Raw genomic sequence first — 23,251 nt, forward strand, 5'->3', positions numbered from 1 at the left:
CCTTATTCCCTAATTCCTCTGCATATGCATTCTAAAATAATTTTCTCATGATGTGCTGACATAGTTTGAGATTTTATATTGTGTTCAGTTTAAGTAGTTCATATTCCCTGGAACCACTTTGAGCTGTATTGCTGTCATTGTCCTTCTTATCAGCCAGCTGCAGACTTGGTCCTAGTATTGCTGTTGAATATTATATTCTCTGGTTGAGAAATAGTCTATCTCCTTTCTAAATTTTAAGGATAACTGTGAGGTTTTGGATTGTTTTGTAAAAAAACACTCTACAATATCTTAGTTGTTAAGGTCAGCAACTAGATGTCATAAAATTATAATTACAGCCTAAAAATACGTTCTTTTTTTCTTTCAATTACTCTATTGAAATCTGACAATTTAAAATAATTATTTTAACACTGTCATTTTGTAATTAATTTTTATATTTCTGTATTACAAGATTGCATACACAAAATAATTTGACTCTCTTAACCCTTGGGATATGTCTACGGAATTTTAAGGAAGACAAAAACATTTAATTGTTAATCCTTTCTTAAAGGAATCTCTACACTTGCAGACTATGTGAATTGCAGTGACAGTTGTACTAGGTGAATGTAGGTCACAGAGTGTTTTACTGTAGACTACAATTTGTTATGCATTATTCTCTTTTGTAATCTCTACTTTTTCCCCCTTCTTTTCTTTGGATCCTTTTAATGAGATGTTAAACAGACTCAACTTTGTCTCATACTTGAAATAACCAAACTACTTAAAATTGTCAATATTCAGAGTTTTCATGTATTAATTTCCCACAATTATGAACAAACTAAAAACTGGCAGCAAGGTATAGTGGCTCATGCCTGTAATCTTAGCACTTTGGGGGGCCTAATCCTACATAGCACTTTGGGGGACCGAGGCAGATCACTCGAGGTCAGGAGTTCAAGATCAGCCTGGCCAACATGGTGAAATCCCATCGCTACTAAAAATACAAAAACTAGCCAGGTGTAGTGGCATGCACCTGTAGTCCCAGCTACTCGGGAGGCTGAGGCAGAAGAATTGCTTGAACCTAGGAATCAGAGGTTTCGGTGGGCTGGCTGAGCTTATGCCACTGCAGTCCAGCCTGTGTTACAGGGTGAGACTCTATCTTTAATAATAAAACAAATGAAAAAGTGAATATCCTTACCATTTCATAGAAATTGCTCTTACCAAGGTTATCACTGATCTCCCTTCATCACCCCAACCTTCTTAGAGCAATCTTCCATGCTGGCTTCTGGCAGAACAACTTTATGGCCATGTCCAGCTTCTTCAAGCACTCCTACATCACCTACTTTGTGACGTTCTCTTCTGTTCACCATGTTTCATGGCACAATCATCCTCAGAGCTGTGTCCTAAGTGATCTTTATAGTCCCCACATTTCACAGAAAACCCTGGCTACCTTGATGGCTATTTATATGATGCTATAAACAAAGGCCATAGTGTGGCCCTCCCCACACCGGCTGAGGATAGAGATCTGTCTCACAGTACAGTCCTTAAATAGGAGGTAAGCCTGCATCTCTCTGACTTAATTTGTGAACTAAAATATGAAAAAGTATTACATTTACTTGATTTTATTTGGGGGCTCTGAATTTCTTTGAACAGCTTCAAACATCCGGAGTCTTCGCTTCAACATTTTGACTGAGAATCTTGTAAACATATATTTTTATATGTATTGTATTATTAGTGTTAGATTAGGCAGACAGCCACACATGAGCAGGAGAGGGTGACCCCTGAGAAAAGGGAAAACCTCGTAACCCAGGAACCACCTGAAACGTGCATGCTGGGTATGAGCAGGGAGGAAGGGAAATACCTAGGCAAGAAGGAATGTCCCTTGAGAGAGGCCCAGTGATCACTCACTCTGCAGGTAACCTGTGGGAATGTCGCCAGATGCACGCTGATAAGGGGAAGATGGCAAAGAAGAAATTCCTAGGAGATAATGCAGGGGCAGTGCCTGGCCAACCTGCCACGCATGCGCACTGACTAACAGTAAAGGAGGGTTCCACAAGCCGGGGTTGGGGAATAGGCAGGAAAAAGGAGAGGACTTAAGGCAGTAACAGTAAAACTAGACAAAGAACAAAGGTGGAGACTTAAGGCAGAGGCGGAAACTTCAAGGAAGGGTTAGTTCCACGTCATCAACACCCAACGCAGAAAACGCAGCGCTCTTGGGGGCTGCGAGCTCGCTCTCCTCGCAGGGCGCGCTGCCTCTAAGTAAACTCTCGGCTATTTTCCTTCAATCACTTCTCTTTTTTGGCTAAATCAGTCAATTGGCAGAACGCTAACAACCAAGGATTCCTGCACTTCCCGGTAATATTTATATAATGCTTTTTCTTAAAAAAAAAAAAAAAAAAAAAAAAAAAACTTATTTCATTTTAAATACATCAATTAAAGCGTTACTGTGAATATTCCAGTTGACATTGTCTCAAATAATAAGTCACTTGCAAATAGGTAGTGTCAAGGAGATCATTTTAAACAGTTAAGGTTGTTATTTGAGAGGCTTGTTTTATGTTTTTTAAGGTTTATCTTATATATGCTTGATAAAGAAAAAAGAAAGAAAAATCACTATTTTTTTCTCTCAGCATGTGATTTATCCCAGATATCTGTAATTTTTTTAAAATTAGCAAGATAATTTTTTGCATCTCTGGAAACAACAGTTATGAAAAAATAACCTCTAATATTATTATGAAAGCTAAATTCAAAGTTATTTTCCGTATGTACAGACACAACTTATTACCTTCTGCTTCAGTTTCTACTATTCTTTTCTACAGTCTCCCTAAAGGTCAGGCCTCCCCTAAAGATTTGTTTCTTTCAGTTTCCCCCTCTTACAGTCATCCATACATCTCAGAATATTGCATTCACCACCTTCCCGTCTAGACCATGGTCCACAGTGCCAATAGAGTCATCTTGAAACCAAAGTTATACCATCAAATCCCTCCATTTGAAATTGCGTAGGGACCTCTTCCTCCATTTGACTAAACTCCCAATGCCGTGCCATCGGGTCACTTCTTGTCTTTCTGCGATCCTCCTATGCTCTCCTTCACCTCAAGGGAGTCTGATTTCTTATCTCGTGCTCAGCCTTGTGGCAGGCACGTGACAAGCATCACCTCCTGAATTTTTCGCAGCACAGGCACGAGGTACAGGCTCTTGACAACCCTGTGTTATGTGTCAGGAAACTGAAATTGAAATGAATTATCTACGGCTAAATGCATTATCCATGGCTACCAGCTGGGAAATGGAAAATATTTGAACCCCAGAATTGTTGAACGAGAATTCTTTTAAGTTTTATATTTGGCCTCCTCTCCTTAATTTAGATATTCAGTCCTATTTCCCTGATGCCTACCATATTACTTCTGTGCCTTTCGAGCTGCTGTTTTCTTGTCTCAAAACATCCTACTCTGAGTTCTTTGTATGGTTAATATTTTCTCATCCTTTAGTTCTCAACTAAGTGTCATAATCTCAGGTAGGAATTTTCTACCCACTCTTCCATCAGCAGAATATCCTTAGTTTCTCTCTGCTTTAACAGAGAGCTTACTGCCTATTTTTAAATTTTGTATACTCTGTAATTATGTTATTGATCTGGTTACTGTCACCTAATGTAGTTATTTAATGTGCCTGGCTTAGTGTAGATAGTCGTGCAATAAATATTCATTGAATGAATAAATGTTAAAGGTTATGGAACTGTGAAGTAGAAATCTTATGAATTAAAAATAGAAGATGGGAAAAGTCAGAAACAGCTTCATTACATGTGTAAAACACAAACCAATTATGTCCAAAGAAAAGCAAATATTATTTCCATAGAATGAATAATTTAATATTATGTGAAGTTGGGGTCATTGAATACTTCTAGATTGGCAATTGATTCTCGATATCTTCCTTTAAAGTTATATCTTCTTGAAGTTTAAGGGAAGAAAGGTGCTGTGGGAGGGCACAGTGGATGTTGAATAATAAATTTTTAAAAACACCTTATTCTTAGAAGTTTCACTTTGCCAGATGTTTTTCTACCTTAGTTAAATTTCCTTTGTAGCAAATGTGTGTATCCTTGATCACACTGAAGAAAATTTGGATGTTGACAGCACATGGTAGCATTGTTTTCAGATGTCTTCAACATAGCAACTTCTAGGACGTCAGGCTCCAAAAACATCATGGGAGAAAAAATACCCTGACTTTATTGTTTGAGGAAAATTTGTGGATTGTACAATTATGTTGGGTTTATATGATTTGCTTTTACTTATTTTTTATATTACATGTAGTATAAAATGTATACTTTATCTACTTTTTATACGTCAAAATTTTACGGGTTTTGCTTTATTTACAGCGTTTTCCTCAAGCAATTCTTAAGATACTGAGCATCGCTCAGCAGCTCAGGCGGCGGGAGGAGTGGCAGCGGCCAGGCAGCCCAGTTTCGCGAAGGCTCTCGCCTTCCCCGCTGCCAGGATGCCCAAGAGGAAGGTCAGCTCCGCCGAAGGGGCCGCCAAGGAAGAGCCCAAAAGGAGATGGGCGCGGTTGTCAGCTAAACCTCCTGCAAAAGTGGAAGCGAAGCCGAAAAAGGCAGCAGCGAAGGCTAAATCATCAGACAAAAAAGTGCAAACAAAAGGGAAAAGGGGAGCAAAGGGAAAACAGGCCGAAGTGGCTAACCAAGAAACTGAAGAAGATTTACCTGCAGAAAACGGGGAAATGAAAACCGAGGAGAGTCCAGCCTCTGACGAAGCAGGAGAGAAAGAAGCCACATCTGATTAATACCGTATACCATGTCTTACCAGTGGTCCCTGTCTCCCTTCTTGTACAATCCAGAGGAATATTTTTATCAACTACTTTATAAACGCAAGTTTTTTAGTAGCTCTAGAAACATTTTTACGAAGGAGGGAATCCCACCTCATTCCATTTTTTAAGTGTAAATGCTTTTTTTTAAGAGGTGAAATCATTTGCTGGTTGTTTATTTTTTGATACAACCAGAAAATAGTGTGGGACATTGAATTATGGGAGGCTTTGACTGTCTCGGGTGCCAGCTTAACATTCCATAGATGGGGAGTTAGTTTTTATATCCTATAATACAAAGCATATTAAATGGCAATATGGAGTCAGTCCTGCATTGAATGTCTTGAACATTTTATTTTACTTCTATTCTCATGTGTTTTAGTAGAATTGTTTCCTAAAGCAAACCACCCCTCGATCATGGCGCTCCCTGTCGGAATTGTGTGCACTCTGTAACATGTTTGGTTGTGGTAGTCCTGTTTTCCTAATAACTTCGTTACTGTGCTGTGAAAGATTACAGATTTGAATATGTAGTGTACATGCTATTCAGTTGTGAACTGGTGGGCCATACGTAACAGCTGACCAACATGTGAAGATACTGGTACTTGATAGCCTCTTAAGGAAAATTTGCTTCCAAATTTTAAGCTGGAAAGTCACTGGAATAACTTTAAAAAAGAATTACAATACATGGCTTTTTAGAATTTCGTTACATATGTTAAGAATTGTGTACAAATTGAAACGTCTGTACTGATCCTCAACCATAAAATCTCAATTATGAAAATAATTAAGAAAAAGATACTGAGCATCAGAAACCAAGTATTTGGAAATTGAGAAATGTGAGCTGAACAGCTGACTGAATCAGACAGGGCCCTAATGAAAACATAGAAAAACACTGAGATAATTCTCCTCCCAAAACGAGTGCAATCCCTTTACAATAGGAAACCTTATATTAGCCTTTGTTTTCTCTCCAGCACCTATCACAATGTGACACGTGAGTGTGATAGCATTTTACTGGCTCAGTGAATAAATAAAATTTCTTACCTAATTTGTTTCCCCTGTACTTAGTATTCCATGATCTTAAATATAAACACAAATAGAAAATACACACATATAGCCAGGTATAGCGGCTCATGCCTGTAATCCCAGCCCTTTGGGAGGCCGAGGCGTGTGGATTACTTGAGGTCAGGAGTTCAAGACCAGCCTGGTCAACACGGTGAAACCCTGTCTCTACTAAAAATACAAAAATTAGCTGGGCATGGTGGCGTGTGCCTGTAATCCCAGCTACTTGGGAGGCTGAGGCAGAATAATTGCCTGAACCCAGGATGCAGAGGTTGCAGTGAGCCCAGATCCTGCCACTACACTCTAGCCTCGGCGACAGAGTGAGACTCAGCTCACTGCAACGTCCGCCTCCTGGGTTCAAGCGATTCTCCTGTCTCAGTCTCTTGAGGAGCTGGAATTACAGGCTCATGCCACTGTGCCCATCTACCTTTTTTTTTCCTTTTTGTATTTTTAGTAGAGACAGCGTTTCACCATGTTGGCCAAGCTGGTCTTGAACTCCTGGCCTCAAGAGATCTGCCTGCCTCGACTTCCCAAGGTGCTGAGGTTACAGGTATGAATCACGGCATCTGACCATTTAGCCAAATTTCTGAGAAACTTTTCTATCATTTGAAGCTGGGTTTCTAAAATTAAGAAACAGCAAAAAACAAAAAACAAAAACAAAAAACAGTATAACAGAACAGAAGAATACAACTCTTCTTGTCATTAATTCCCAACTTTACTCCATAGAAATAACTGCTGTCAAGCATCGTTTGTGTTCTTCAAAAATTATCTATATTCTTCTCTCTCACTGTCTCTCTCTGCCCCCTCTCTCTCTTCTCTCCTTCCTTGCTTTTTCTTCTCCTCCTCTCCCCATTCTTTCTTCTCTTTATCCTCATTTTTGTTCTTATTATCCTTCCTCTTTTCCTCTCTCCTACACATCTTTTGTTTATCTCTAATTTTCTGCATATAAGTAGTCTCTTCATTTAAACGCCTTTATCCACCTTTTAAAAACTGAACTACATTCCAACATATTTGCAGTTGTTCACTTTTCTGTTTTCTCCTTTATATTTCAAATTATTTTTCCAGAGTTGCTATGATCATACTGACTTCATGGAACAAATTATTTTGTGTTCTATGCATTTGTTTCATAATTTGAGACACACAACTTGAAATGTTTAATTTTTTAAATTGAGCCAAACCATATATAAGGAGTCTTCAAAAAGCTTTTGGAAAATGAATGTTATGAAAATCTATGCATGAATTTTACACTTTTTCAAAATAAACTTGAAATAACTTGTTATGATATATGTGAAAAAGATCTAGTTTGAGGCACTAAGAAAAACAAGGTATCAGTTTAAAAAGAGCCCCTGTGGGAGTAATATGAATTCTGGTAAAACTGAAGCAGGAACTAACATCAAATTTATAGTGAAACTTGGGTAGAGAAATGGTGAAATCATTGATGGTTTACAAAAAGTTTATGGAAACAATGCCCCAAATAATCCAGCCGTTTACAAATGGATAACTTGTTATAAGGAGGCATGAAATGTTGTTGAAGGTGAAGACTGAAGCAGCAGTCTTCAGTCTTGTGAAGAAAACTTTATTCACTTGTGAGGAGAACCTTAATTTTGTTTGTATGCTAACTGAATAGGACAGATGACTAACAGCACAAACAATAGCCAACATCATAGACATCTCAATTAGTTCAGCTTTCACAATTCTTTTAAAAATTAAAGTATGCTAAACTCTTTGCTTGAGTGCTAAAAACCATTGTGCCAAGATCAGTTGCAGATGAGGGCAGAACTTTTGATGGGTATTTAAAAGAAGTGAAATCAAGACCCTGAAGCACAGCTTTCAAGAACTGTAATAGGATATGAAGCATGGCTTCACCAGTAAGATCCTGAAGACAAAGCACAAAGCACTGGCTATCAAGAGGTGGAAGTGGTTCAGCCAAAGCAAAAGTGGATGGGTCCGGAGCAGAGGTCATGGCAACAGTTTTGGGGGACGCCCAAGGCATTCTGCTTGTTGATTTTCTGGAGGGCCAAAGAATGATAACATCTGCTTATTATGAGAGTGTTTTGACAAAGCTCTCACAGACAGACAAGCCAGAAAGCTTCCCCAGAGATTCCTTCTCCACCAAGACAGTGATTCTGCTCATTCCTCTCATTAAACAAGTGCAATTTGGTGAAGTTTTGGAGGGAAATCATTAGACATCCATCTTAGAGTTCTGACGTGGCTCCTTAGGGCCTCTTTGTTTCCTACTCTTAAAAAATATTTAAGTGGCACCCATTTTTCTTTAGATGATAATGTAAAAAAGACTGCATTGACTTGGTTAAATTCTCAGGACCCTCATTTCTTTACGAATAGACTAAATAATGGTATCACAACATACAAAAGTGTCTTGAGCTTGAAGGAGCTTACGTTGATAAAGTTTATCTTTAAATACTTTTATCTTTACATTACATTTTTCATGCATCTTTTGAAATCTCCTCAGATGCATTTTCCAAAGTGACATATTTCTTTCACTGTTGGCTTACCAAGTTGCATAAGGTGCTAAGGTTGGTAAATAGCTCAAAATAAGATCTGCTGGAGCTTACAAAATGGCAAATACACTTTAAGGTGCTAATAGAAAGTCTAAGAGGGAAGTTTGATCTGGGCTGGGCAGAAACCTACCTAAACAATGTGCATTTTTACTGATGATGCTGGTGACCTACTTATCTATATGATCACTACAACAATATGGAAAGAGTTTGAATTTTCAAAATTCCCCAAAGCAGTTTAGAATACTGAAATTATTTTGAATATATAAATATATATATATATATATATATGTTTTACTCACTGTGCACCAGATTTGTTCTCTCCCCCGAGTTCTGGCCAGGAGACTTCTCACCCTGTTCGAATTGTTACAAAGTTCAGCTACAGACTTCTTTCTCTCTGTGTAGTTTTTTCTTTATTTTTGAGACGGAGTCTCGCCCTGTCCCCCAGGCTAGAGCCCAGTGGCGCGAACTCGGCTCACTGCGAGCTCCGCCTCCCGGGTTCCCGCCATTCTCCTGCCTCAGCCTCCCGAGTAGCTGGGACTACAGGCGCCGCCACTACGCCCGGCTAGTTTTTGTATTTTTAGTAGAGACGGGGTTTCACCGTGTTAGCCAGGATGGTCTCGATCTCCTGACCTTGTGATCCGCCCGCCTCGGCCTCCCAAAGTGCTGAGATTACAGGCGTGAGCCGCTGCGCCCGGCCTCTCTGTGTAGTTTTATTCCCTGTTCCTCTCCCATTAGATCCCTGTGGTGCCAGCAGGAATGGGCTGCTCGGGGACCCAGCCAGCTCCCAGGGCCTGGCGGCTGCTTCCTCCACTCAGGTCTCCAAACGGACTCAACTCCAGGTAAAGCGGGAAACTTGTCCCACAAACAGACCTTCACCTTCTCCACTGGGGGGTGTGTTCCTCAGACGAGGGGTTCCCTTTCCCACTTCCGCAGTCGCGACGCTCACAGTTGTGGGGTCTCCCGCGCCCTGCAGGAGCAGCCCACTTCCTTCAGAGGGTCTGTGGGTCCTCTGGGCATTGCTGGTTTGTGTTTGCAGTGGATCTGGAGCTCACGTTTACAATGAGCCCCGCTCGCGGCTCTCTCCAGAGGCGCAGTCCAGTCTTGCCTCCCGTCCGCCATGATCTCTCCTTCCTCTTTTTAATGGACAGAAATACACATCTGTTAGGCCACTTGAAGATTTCCCATTGCCCCCTAATGCTCTTTTTATTTAAAAAATTCTCTGATCTGCATCTTATTTGGCATAGTTTCTTTTGCTGTCTATTCACATTCAATATTTCTCTTCAATATCTAATCTTTCAGAAATGCTAACCAGCATATTTTCATATCAGACTTTTTAGCTTTTATCTCTTGAATTGTGACTTAGGTTTTTTGTTGTTTTTTTTTTATGTCTGTATTTTTAAATAAATGAGAAAAAATCATAATAAATATTTTAATTTCCTTTTTGTTGTAAATTACATCTTTGCGAATTTTGGATTCGTTTTGACTGGTCAACTTTTCTTCTCTTTCTGGATTGTATTTCTGCTTCTTTGCATGCCTAGTCATCTGTGATTGCATGCCAGTCGTTGTGATTTTTACTTTGTTGTTTGCTGCATATTTTGGTATTTCTATTAAAATTTTGAGCTTTATCGTAAGATTCACTTAAAGATTGCAATAAGTGTGATCCTCTGGGTATGTCCTTTAATATTTTTAAAGTGTAATCAGAGAAAAAATAGTATAGAGATAATTATTTTCCAGTACTGAGCTAAGACTATTTTTTATACTCTACCTAATGCTCCTTAAATTAAGTTGTTTTCAAATTTGACTGAAGGGAACAGACACTCTTTGCAGCCCCATGTAAGCATCAAATATTGTCCCCAGTGAACTTTACAGATGATTATTTTTTCTGGCTTTTGGAATTTTCCTCACACAAATGTTCTGCTCAGTATTCTACTGAAGATGCTGAAGGATCGCTATGCAGAACTCCAGATTTTTTTTTCTCCATGAAGCCCTCCCTCCATTACTCTGTCCTGTGAATTTTAGCTGCACTGTGTCCTGCAAACCCTCAGCCTTGCCTGGTTCTCCTTCCCTTTGTCACAGGTTGGAGACTCACTCAAGACCATTACCTGGGAAAATCATATGGCCCATCTGATTTGTGTGACAACATAAAGCAACTTATATTGCCTGGTATCAGTGTCTTGAAAACTTTTATTTCAATTATTTTGTGGTACACTATCTTGGTTGATCTGACTTTTGTTTGGGATGACAGACAAAATTATCCCTTTGGTCTTTATGGACCAAATTTAATATGAATCATGCTATTGACTCATCTCTTGTTTCTAAGGACACCATATTTTGTAAATCACCCCATAACTACTTGTGGCCCAGGTTTGCTGGAAGTAGCAGAAAAATTTGAGCTGCTACCCAGAAAAAATAACAACCCAAGGAAAGTCAGACTATTATAACGACCTTTTAGAATTTTTTTATGTTTGCCATAATAGCCAGACCTTTATGTTTTCATATTGATTAACAGCAGGTGTAAACAGCTTTCACAAGGCAGCTCTTGGCAGTTCAGGCAATATCTGAAGGATTTGACAGCTAACAGATACCTGCTGCAGGTACTTCAGAGAAGGGCACCAAGTCCTTCAGAAAAGGGGAGTTCAGACGGAACATCACAGGTTGTGCCACATCATGTCCTGTGAAGAAAGGTTTAGGATTTAGAGATATTGAGCTTCCAGAAGGCACTGCCAAAGGAGTAAGGAACATTTGTGAGTCAGTTTCAAACCTTTGGATATCTGTCATATAGCAGAAGGAGTATGTTTTTCTATTAATTAAAAATTATATCTCAAGTCTTAGGTCTAGGAAATACAATTCTAAACCAAAATGGTGTCCATGTCAGTAGTGAAGCTCAGATTCAGGCACCTGGCAAGATCCAATAATGAAATGTGGGCCTCCAGCAGGAGCGTGGCCTGCAGGACATCTGAGTCCCCTTACAAGTATAACATCCCTCTAGTCTCACATTCCCACAACTATTGTGCCATTTTCTTTCTGGGATCTTGTAAACTTTACATGGCAATAGATAAAGATTTATGTAAGTAAATAAAAATGTGCCCTCTTGTTAGTTTGCTCACCTGAATTAAGGCAGGCCTGTGTATCTTTTATTGTTCCATGAGCAACATTAAATATTTCTTCCCTGTGTTTCTTACCCAGGCATTGATACTCTTTTGGTAAACATGTTTGAGAGCAGTGTTGAATCCCCTGGCAATTAAATCTCTCTCGCTGTGAATTCTTTTACTTCCATCTGCTTTGTTTTGACATGTATATTTCCCTTTGGGAGCTATATTCAAGAAAAAGTAGAAAATCCTAGATTAAGAAAAATATTGCATCAACTCCCTCTCTACAGTGGTGCATGCTTTTCACTCTATATTTCAGGGTAAATTTATGATATGTCTAATGATTTTCACTGGGCTCTGGTACACTTGAAAGAAAGCAGCACTGAGGCATAAATCTGAAATGGATGCAATATATTTTTTCTGTATGTAAAGAAGCAAATCTCATCAAAGATCGGGGTTGAATAATAAATGTCCAGTTGTTCTTCATTTGTGTCTAATGAAACAACTGGCGGTGTGTTGTACAAGATGACAGGAGTTATCCAGCCAAAGCTTACGTTTCACAGTGTATGTGGACATATTTTAATACTGAATGATTCTTGATAATTTACATCTTAACCTTTGTGCAACAGAAATATTATTTTGTATGCCTTTATATACATTTTTTTCTGTGGAATACTGCTGAATTGTAACTTTGATTCATAAAATGACTTTGGGCCGGGCGCGGTGGCTCAAGCCTGTAATCCCAGCACTTTGGGAGGCCGAGACGGGCGGATCACGAGGTCAGGAGATCGAGACCATCCTGGCTAACCCGGTGAAACCCCATCTCTACTAAAAAATACAAAAAACTAGCCGGGCGAGGTGGCGGGCGCCTGTAGTACCAGCTACTCGGCAGGCTGAGGCAGGAGAATGGCGGGAACCCGGGAGGCGGAGCTTGCAGTGAGCTGAGGTCCCGCCACTGCACTCCAGCCTGGACGACAGAGCGAGACTCCGTCTCAAAAAAACAAAACAAAACAAAACAAAAATAAAATGACTTTGTTCCTGAATCTGTCAGAAAAAAATAAAGCCAAACTTCTTGTTCTAAAGCAAAGATGACACTAACGTGAATCACCATTAAATTGGCTCATTGGGATAAGAGCCGACGTGAGATAAGTTGTGAGGTTTTATGTTAAAATGTACAAGACCTCTTCCCAGAAAAGCAGTAAGTAAAGCTTTCCCAGGTTTTACAAACATACGTGTTTTTTTAAAAAATTGTAGTGTGAAGGCATCTCTTTGGAATACTGCCTTCCACTTTTCTTTTGCTCCCATAGTTTTTTCCAGTAGCAATATATTTTGCATTCTTGTTGATTTACTTGTTAGAGGACATATCTGCTAGTTCTTGGGGAAAATGATACTTAAATGTTTATAGCTTCATAACGGAATGCTCCTCCCCACAAAGAAATTCTCTGCAGAATGTAATGCAGATTTCTATAGCACAGGTGGGTCTCATCCAAACAGTTGAAAGTCTTCAAAGCAAACAATGAAGTTCCCCAAAATTAGAGGAAATTCTGCCTTCAGACTGTACTATAGAAATTCTGCCTAAGATTCCAGTCTTCATACTAAAGACTGTAACTTCAACTGTCACCTAAATAAATAGCTAGCCCACTGGCCTGCCCAGTAAACTGAGCTGTTTTCTTAAAATACAATAAATATCAATCTATCCTCTCTCAATCTCTGTCTCTCTGTATGTCTATGTAAATATATGCAAATATATATATTTTATATATATATATATGAGTTTTAGACAAACTTTGTAATGACTTTTTCATAGAGTGGCTTACCAAACCACATATATTGTGGTCAAAAATTACCTGGTCCCTATCCAGAAATAATTCAGAGCACAGATGAATGAACTATGATGCTTTTATACAAAGAAGAATGACAAAGATGAAAAGTAATATATTATTACCATCAATATTGATATTAAATAAAAATCCATCTTGGTTAAAAAATTTGCATGACCGTATATATATATATACACACATACACACATATATATACACACACACACACACACACACACACACACAGTTTTGTGTTCATTCATCTCGTTCTCTCTCCCATAGATTCAGTTTCTCTGGAGAACCTTGACTAATACAGTGCGTCTTAGGTCTGTCCATGTTCCGGAAGCACTCCGGTCCACACTTGAACACTTGTCTTCAATCCATATAGCTGCCAAAGACTACCAGCATTGAGTGGAGCTCAGAGCAGGAAACAGCCCACAGCAGTCCCAGGGTTAAGTTTAAGGAACAGAGAACCTTGGGCCATAAGTCCTGGCATGTTCTGGTTTTAGAGACACCAGCAATGAGGAATTATTCAATGTACACTTGATGGCAGCCCCAGTGGGGACTTCATCATGCAGACCCTAGGGGTTCTGGAGAAAGGTCATGCCATCGGCTGTGAAGATTGACATCTTTTTGGGAACAATTCCTGATGTGCTACTAGGTGCTGGTGGAGACAGAGTGTCTAAGGTCAAAAAGTGACTGCGTCATCTGAATGGCTCTCTACGAGCTTGGCAGTCACGTGCATTGGGTCATAAACTGGGGCTGCAGTGTAAAATGCCATTCAGAGGTGGGCCACATTGGACCAAGATGGCAGGTCCCTCTTAATTCCCATTGATCATCCACAGCAGGAAGCTCCTCCAGGAAGGAGCATGGTCTTGGGAGAGGCTGTTGTTTTCAGCTGAGACTAAAATATCTGAAGGTGCTGACAATGAAGTCTGTGCACCAGAGAAAACTTCTCATCTCCAGGACACCAAATATTCTATACAAGGGCATGTGGGTGGCCCATTGAGGCACCACCTTTTGCATCACTTGGAGAAACTTTTTCATATTCTGGAAGCTCCTCCAAGATTCCAGTGTTGCTTCCAGGAAGAAACTTAGAGGGAGCGTTCTAGGGCACACCCTGCAGTTCTCAGGAGTCAGCTATTTTGAGGGCCATGAGATGTTCTTCATCTCCATCTCCCACCTCCACCAACAATTGTAGACCCTCAAGTAGCACCTCTTCTGGTCCTGTTGACTTAGTTAGAAGCATGGCCCACACCCCCTGGTCCCTGAAGCTGTGAGCTGCTAGTCACCACTGCTTTTTAGACCTTGGCTGCTGCACTCATCCACTTGCCATGGTGTTTTGAAAACTAAGCACCGAGGAGCATCCAAGTGCATGACCTGCATGCCCCTATAGCCTTACATCTTCCTGATGATTTGGGGTGCTTATTACCTCTGCAAGAATAGTGTCTTTTATTCTTGCCTGCTGGTCCTTAGGACAAGGTTGTAGACTAAAATTTCAGCTTCTCTTCCCTTGAAGAAGTCTTTCCCTTTGAGAATGAGGACCTCCAAACCACAAGCCCAGGGTTTCAAGAAAAAGAATCACAGCTTTGCCGAGTAGGTCACTGGCAGTAACAACAGGAGAGGCCACTCCTGCTTCTCAGTGTCTTCCTCTTAGAGACTTAGCACCCACCCTGCCAAAGTGTCGACTTCAACCTGGAGGATAATGTCTCATTTTTGTAAAGTCTGATCTCTGGTCAGCTCATCACCTGTGCAAAGGTCATCTCAATGCTGTAGTAGGCACCTGTTTTTGTGCTGCTGGAGTCTGTGATAAGAACATTGTATCCCGGAGCACCAGACCCATTTCCCATTTACTTTGCTGTAAAGTGGGTCGTCGTTCTGAGGCGCTACTCTGTGAGATTGCCTATGGTGGATCAAATACTCAGAAGCCTCAGAGGGCAGCAATGGCCGAGTGCCTGAAGCCATAAAGGTCACACATTCAGAACGTGTGCCAATTCCAATCAAGATGAACTACTGCCCATTCTCACATAGAAGGAGACTAATTTAATCAACTTTCTACCAAGATAGACTTTTATTTAATATCAATATTGATGGTAATACTGTATTATTTTTCATCTTTGTCAGCCTTCTTCATATAAAAGCATCATAGTTCATTCATTTGTGCTCTGAGTTACTTCTGTACGGGGACTAGGTAATTTTTAGCCACAATATACATATATGGTAAGCCACTCTATGAAAAAGTCATTATAAAGTCTGTCTAAACCTCTATAGTAACAAATTTAACCCTTTCAAATATGGTAAGTGTAAAGAGGGTGAAATCAGAGGTCTCTGTAATATACAGGTTTATACCCACAGAGACATCTAAATACATAACCACAGTTTGAGCTCCTTTCTGAAGAGATTTTTTAAACGCTATTTTCTCATTAAAGCTGGGATTTTCATCATGCTGAGTTCAGATGGATCATGTTCCTAATGATCACATGTCCATGGTCATCTTCCCCTTATGCCTTGATAAAATTCGTTATTTAAATACCAATATATCAAAAGGGAGTGTTTCACTTTTGCTTTTTGTCATATAATATATCTAATTTACAATACTCATATCCAAGACCTTCTGTTAAAATTAGAAGTATAATAGTGAGTCCATTAGGAATGAACTTCATCTCCTAAGGTCTCTCAGGATAAGCATAATAATGGCAGAATTAGAGACACACAGTTCTAATGAAATCTACCGGATAACCCCTGAGCTAGTCTTGTAATGTTTTGACAAAAGTAATTACTTTCTTTATTTTGCCCAAGGGCTATATTTCCAGCCAAGAAAAGTAAAAAATAAAAATTACAGAATACACGTTGAATTAAATGTGTAAATGGATGGGAAAACATGACTACTAAACAGTCATATAAACTCAAACTGAGATTAATGGCTCAGTTATTGCTGAAATGAAGAATAAAGAGAAGTGTTTCCTTAATGTCTAAATTGCTGCTTTAAATTACCACAAACATGCCAAAACCTTATGTTGTTTTAAGAATTATGAATAATTCAGTTTGACTCACAGTGATTAAAGATTTGAAATAAAAAAGGGAGAGAGAAGTTATATTTACTTATAAGAAGGTTTTTATTGTAGCGAATGTTATTGTCTGAAATAAAACTGCACACCATGCATGGGCTTTCTAGGAGCTTATTTTTAAAAAGAGTTTGTTTGGGGATGTGGCATACGTGTCTATTGCCTGTCTGTAGCCCTGCTGAGCCAGACAGAAGCAGTTCTCACAGACACGGAGGGAGGGAAGAGCAGAGGTGTGTTTAACTCCACTTGCCCCAGTAGGCATTGCTGTCAGAAAGCCAGGGTCCAGGGGTCTCACCTGCATCACTCTGAGCTCCCTACATTCTGATAGGGAGAAATCTCACACAACTGGAGAATGTCATCCACTAACAGTCTAGGAACTTGCAGCCAGGAGAGGCACTCTGAGCCTGGAATTGATCTCCTAGGAAATGATCTCCTAGGACAGAAGAGCTCTGAGGAATGATCTCTGGGACATGTCACTATCTAGAAATTGGGAAAAGGTATCAAAGCCATGAAAACGCACAGAAGAAATAGCCAGTAAGAGAAGAAAACCAGGTGTGTGTGTGCTCCTAAGAGCCAAGCAGGGAGAGAGTTTGAGAAAGGGGGAAGCCTCAGAAGTGGTCAATGCTGATACAATGTTGATGCAAGTTTTAGTCGGAGAAAGACCAACTGATTGTCTGTGATTGGATGGCATGAGCCATGGAGATTATTCACGCACAACATTGGCTAAAATGTGTGATTGTTGTGATGGGGATGAAAGTGTGACTGGAAAAAGTTTGAAGAAAATGAAAAGTGAGGATGTGGAGACAGAGATGGATAACTCCTGAGGATTTTTGCAGAACTGAGATTTCTAGAGACGGATGAATCCATTGGAGCACATTCCCTTGTGGAAGGAAAGGGTTCCCACAGAGAGAGGAAAACTAAACCTACGAGAAAAATGAAAGATGTCCAGAACAATCCGAAGCAAGTGACAGAGAGAGCATGAGACCTTGTGGAAAAAAATTCCCCAAGAGGGATGTAGTAACAGTTCATTGTGAGAAGAGAGAAGACAATGTGGGTGGATTGTAAATGTGATGATGAGAACTTAAAAGTGTTCTCTTGTCTGAGTCAACTCAGAAGCAAAGTCAACTTCTGAGAGTAAAAACGAGGAGTCAAGTATCCTCATTAAAAAAATGTATGAATTAATATGAGAATTGGTGAATCGATGAGGCAAAAGTAATGAGGATTGCCAGGCAACACAGGCAGCCAAACACACTCTCTGGTTCCCATGTTTACTCAGCACTTTTACTCAGTGTGTATGCCCAGAAAACCAAGTGTGGCTTCTGCTCAGGTCTAGCTGCAGAATAAAGAACTGAAATAAGGTGGGTGTCTTTGCATAGATAAATGCAAAAATATTTGCATACTTGTTTGCATACATGTTATTTTCTATTGCTGAGCTCATTCTATGCATCCTATTTGCAATCTGCTTTGTAGTCACTCAAAAATATATCCTGAACATATTTCTACATGAAGTGAAGAAATAGAGTACAGCATTACTTTAAATGGTTGCATTGTATCCTACAATATGTCTGTAACTAACCTCTTATGTTGGGTACTTATTTATTTATCACTTTTCCCATTATTGAGATAACAAACTATTGGTGAACAGCTTTATGCATATATCAGACTTTTTTCCTAAAAATGCATTTCAAAAAGTGGATATAAGTAGTCAAAGTGTTTGAATACATTCATTTTAAAATAAGTACTGTCAACTTCCCCTTCTGGGAACTTGGAGTCGATGCACCTTTTTTTTTTTTTTTTTTTTTGAGACGGAGTCTCGCTCTGTCGCCGGAGCTGGAGCGCAGTGGCCGGATCTCAGCTCACTGCAAGCTCCGCCTCCCGGGTTCACGCCATTCTCCTGCCTCAGCCTCCCGAGTAGCTGGGACTACAGGCGCCCACAACCGCGCCCGGCTAATTTTTTGTATTTTTAGTAGAGACGGGGTTTTACCGTGGTCTCGATCTCCTGACCTTGTGATCCGCCCGCCTCGGCCTCCCAAAGTGCTGGGATTACAGGCTTGAGCCACCGCGCCCGGCCGTCGATGCACCTTTTAAAATTTATTTCACAGAGCACAAAAAATCCCTGCCCAGTATATAAAAACAAAAAGTAAAAAGGTTTTGAAAGGTGAAGAGAGGGAGTCAGACAAACCAAGAAGCTCAGGATCCAAGGAATAGCATCGCACTGAGCTTTCTGGATTTTCTTCTTGCCTCTTATATCTAAAATGTGGAGCTAAAGAAGCCAGCAACTCAGAAGTGCTAATGAGTACAAAATTGTCCCAACAGAAGCCTGATCTCTTTACCAAAGGAAAATGAAAAAGTCATGTTAGGAGCATAGAAAACGATTACATAATAATAGCTCTACTCTAGCCAATCACGGCAGGGGAAAAACAACACAAACAAACAAAAAAACACCTGTACCCCATGCCACGCCTTCTAGCAAAGGCCAGGTGGAAAGCCCAGGCTCCAGCACTCATGATGCTATAATATGGTGCCTCAACACTCCCACTGGGGCAGGGAAATAGAATGCCAAGTGGCCGCTAGGAGTTTTATCCTTGCCGACTGGGTATAAGCCCCTGACCCCTTAGGGTCACTAGAGAGCACATGGGGCAGCTGGATGTCTACACCACCTGGCAGGGTCAGGATGCTCATCTCCTTTCCACTGAAATGGTGTCAAAGGAGACTCAGTGAAGACTCAGGGCTTTCACATTGCCTAGCGGTAAGGGACAACCCCCTGCAGGTTCAGGGAACCCACATGGGCAGTTGCAGCTCTCAACCCTGCCCAGCAATAATGAGCCATGCTCTCCTTGGGTGTCAACAGAGACTGAGGGGAGAACCTGGTCGTTTATCTCCACTGGGCAGTAATGAGGTGTAGCCTCCATTCCCCTGCCTGAACAGTGTCAGAGAAGTCAATACAATAGAAGGCCTAAAAAGGATTCAGATCCCCATAGCACATAAAAATGTCCAAGACATAACTTAAAATTGTTACACGAAGAGCCAGGGAGATCTCTCTGAACTTAAAAAGACAATTGATAAATAACAACACCAAGATAAAAGAGAATTACCAGGCAGATAATTAGAATGGCCTGACAAACGTTTTAAAGCAGCCATAAAAAATGCCTCAATTAGAATTTTTCAAACCCACTTGACACAAGTGAACATGAGAAAACTTCAGCAAATAAATAGAAATGCTCAGTAAGGAAATAGAAAATGTATAGAAAAGCAAAATAGAAATTTTGAATTGGAAAATACAATGATCAAAATAAAAAGCATAGTGGATAAGCACAGCTTCAGGGTTGATGGAGAGAGAGAAAAATCTGTGAACTGGAATATAGAAAAAGAGAAACACCCCAATCTGAACAACATAGAGAAAAAAGACTTAAAGCAAATAATAGAGCCTCAGAAACCTCAGAGGCCGTAAGAAAATGTCTAATGTTTAAGTCACTGAAGTTTCAGGAGAGGAAAAAGAGAGTGTTGCAGAAAAAGTCCTTGAGACAATAATAGCCGAAAACTTCCCAAATTTGACAAGAGACATAAACACGTAGATTCAAGAAGCTGAGAAAACTTTAAACAGGATAAACCCAAAAAATCATGCCAACACAACATAATAAAATGTATAAAAGCTAAAGACAACCAAAAAAAAAAGTGAAAGCAGTCAGAGAAAAATCACATCTTACCTACAGGTGAAACACAATTCAAATTCTAGTATTTTTTTTATCAGAATGCATGGAGGCAAGAAGGAAGTGGCACAATAGTTTCAAAAGAAAAAGAAAAGCAGTGAGAAATGTTTAAAACTGCACTTCACACATACAAAGACTGCAGTACAAACCTGTTCTTATGGTTGACAAAACATAATGAGCAAAGAGGCAATTGTTTTCTTCCTTAAAAATCTTATATTGGCTGGGCGTGGAGGCTCATGCCTGTAATCCCAGCACTTTGGGAGGCCAAGGTGGGTGGTTCACAAGGTCAGGAGTTTGAGACTAGCCTGGCCAACATGGCAAAACCCCATCTCTACTAAAACTACAAAAATTAGCCAGGCGTGGTGGTGGGCACCTGTAATCCCAGCTGCTCAGGAGGCTGAGGCAGGAGAATTGCTTGAACCCAAGAGGCGGAGGTTGCAGTGAGCCGAGATCTCACCACTGCACTCCAGCCTGGGTAACAGAGGGAGACTCCATCTCAAAAAAGAAAAAAAGAAAGAAAAAGAAATCTGTTACATCAATGCAAAGAAGCCCTTGGTGCCCTAAAACCATTTCCTTCAGAACATCTCTAATGAAATATCAAAGTGTTCCTTCAGCCTTCACTCAACACCAAATGAACTGATGTCTGGGTGACTTTTCAATGATGCCTCTGTTTATCCAAGGGTTGCAGATTCAACTTTGAACACACTATTCTAGGATATTTGACAGCTCCATCTCTAACTTAACCTGCCTTGAATTTCGGTGTCTGATTGCGCTATGATTGCTATTTGGTTGCAACCTATTGCCTTTTGTAAAAACCTCTTAATTGCCAAGTCATTGGCAGTTTGGCTGCAATAGTTGCCCAGGGAGTTTACCTGACTCATGGCTACTCCATTCCATTGATAGACTTTGCACCGATTTCCCCTCCTTGCCTGGGGATCATCTCGCTTGGCGTTCAGCTGCTGCTTAGCCAATGTCCTCATTCAAGTCCAGCTGTTCATCACTGTTCACCATCTTTACTGCTCTTCTCTTTGTCCTTAGGTCAGTAACTAGTTGCTGTGTTCTTAGACAGTGGCTGTCTATAAAGATCATCTCACTTTTCCCCTCCACCTCATTGCAGCAGGTTAATACCTCCAGCTCTCACTACATTGCCTTGAATGGCATCTTTTTTTCTTGAAAATTTCTTTGCTGTCATTTGACCATTTGAATTTTGATGTATTTCCAGTTTGAATTTTGATGTAGCTCCCAAGAGCTGGTTTATATGTCTGTGGTTATGTCAGTACCACGCTGTTGTGATTACTGTGTCTTTGTAGTATGTTTTGAAATCAGGAAGTATGAGACCTCCAATTTTCTGTTTTTCAAGATTGTTTTGGCTATTTAGGACCCATTGAGACTCCATACAAATTTTAGGATGAATTTTTTTTTTTTTAATTTCAGCAACAAATGCCATTGTGATTTTGATAAGGATTACATTGAATCTATAAATTGCTTTGGATAGAATTGACCTCTTAATAACATTGTCTTCTAATCCATGAACAAGGGATGTCTTTCCATTTACTAGTGTCTTCTTTAATGTCTTTTAGTAACACTGTGTAGTTTTTTATTGTACAAATCTCTCATCTTTTTGGTTAAGTTTATGGCTATGTATTTGATTTTTTCTGACATGATTTAAGTGAAATTGTTTCCTTAATTTCCTTTTCAGATTATTCACCGTTAAGGTATAGAAACGCCAGTGATGTTTACTTGTTGATTTTGAATCTTGGAACTTTACTGAATTCGTTTGTCAGTTCTAACAGTGTGTGTGTGTAACTATCCTTGTTCTTAAAGGAGCCAAAACCTTCTGTGGTCTCCAAAGACAGTAAAATCAGCATTTTGCTCTACAGATGCTAAAGCACCATCTGGCAACTGCCAGTTCATAAAGTTAGCAAATATTAAATGTAGGTCCAAATTAGTGGTGTCTTAATATTGTGCTTCTCAACATGGTTTAGGGCAACATATTGGAATGAAACGAGAACTTTAAAAAAAAAAATTTTCTACACAGCTGGATGAGAACTATGGAAGAGTTCAAAAAATCCACAGCAGAAAAACTGTGGAACTCTTAACTTATTTAATATTATAATTCCTGTAAAACTTTTCTATGTCTGAGCAGGGCCATTGTGAGGCCAGAATATTCCCCATCTGTAGATCCAATCCAAGACCTCATGTGATACAATGAGAATGTCACCTGCTTTGTAATAGTTAGGCTGAAAGACAGAAATAACATCCCAAATGTGAAAACATAGTATAGGACAAACTGCAATTAGGGACGTTTTGAGCAAAAACAAGTAAGACCATAGCGCACTAGCAAATGTCCAGTGTGATTTGCAGAAAACTAACCCAGGCTCTGCAAGGGAGAGGAAAACCCGCCACTCGACCAAGTGGACTGAGAAAGCATTGAATACAGAAGCAAAGGAAAACTCAAACTGAAAATATGTTTTCAGGATTCCCAACTTGGCTTTTAATAGTTGCATATGGCTAAAAGCAATTTCTTAAAATAACAGAGCCATGTGGCAAGATGAAGAATTGACTTCCTTTGAGTTAGTAACTGGTTTCTAAAGAGAGTCATTAAGTATCTTTTCAAGATGGGTAATCGGGTAGTCAAAATGTAAATTTAGTTTTTCATATCAATTTATTTTTATTCCAAGTCTCACTTGGTCTGTTTACATAATGTTTTATGTAGTTACTACCCAATAAATCCAGATATTTCAGTGTTTTCTAGGTAATTTCAGCTTTGCGTTCAGTTTCTTCAGAGATTTTTTTCTCTGCTTTCTCCCCAGAGCCATATGTTTGTTCTAACGCTACATTACATTAAGGGGAGAAAATCTGAATCCTATGTGATTGATCCTCCACGTTATCCTCCGCTGGGAAACTCTGAAATGCACCCTTCCCTAAGTGGTTCTGATCCCTTGTTGTCAATCCCCGCTGGTGGCTATGGAGGTGTCCAAGTTTCTCAGCTATCCTCTGGTCCTTAGGAACATGCAACTCTTTCTACTTTCTGCTGGCCTAAATGACCAGGCTTCCTCAAGCTGTCCAGCTGTGATGTAGACACTTTTCTAATCTCCTTGCTGAAGCACAAGTTCAATTCCTCCTTCGTACAAATGTGCAACTCCAGGAGACTGTCTGAAACCTTCTACAAGCACTAGCACTTAGGCAGGAAGATTCTTCTTACAAAGCTTTTCCAGG

General features: G+C 39.9%; 1 pseudogene; it reads left to right on the top strand.

The window, feature by feature from the left end:
* Positions 1–5,527, top strand: part of LOC105491878 (non-histone chromosomal protein HMG-14 pseudogene) — a 70,083-nt pseudogene extending 64,556 nt beyond the window's left edge.
* The last annotated feature ends 17,724 nt before the right edge of the window (positions 5,528–23,251 follow it).

The sequence above is a fragment of the Macaca nemestrina genome, chromosome 8 (genome assembly GCF_043159975.1).
Source record: "Macaca nemestrina isolate mMacNem1 chromosome 8, mMacNem.hap1, whole genome shotgun sequence".
In the NCBI taxonomy this organism is placed as follows: Eukaryota; Metazoa; Chordata; class Mammalia; order Primates; family Cercopithecidae; genus Macaca; species Macaca nemestrina.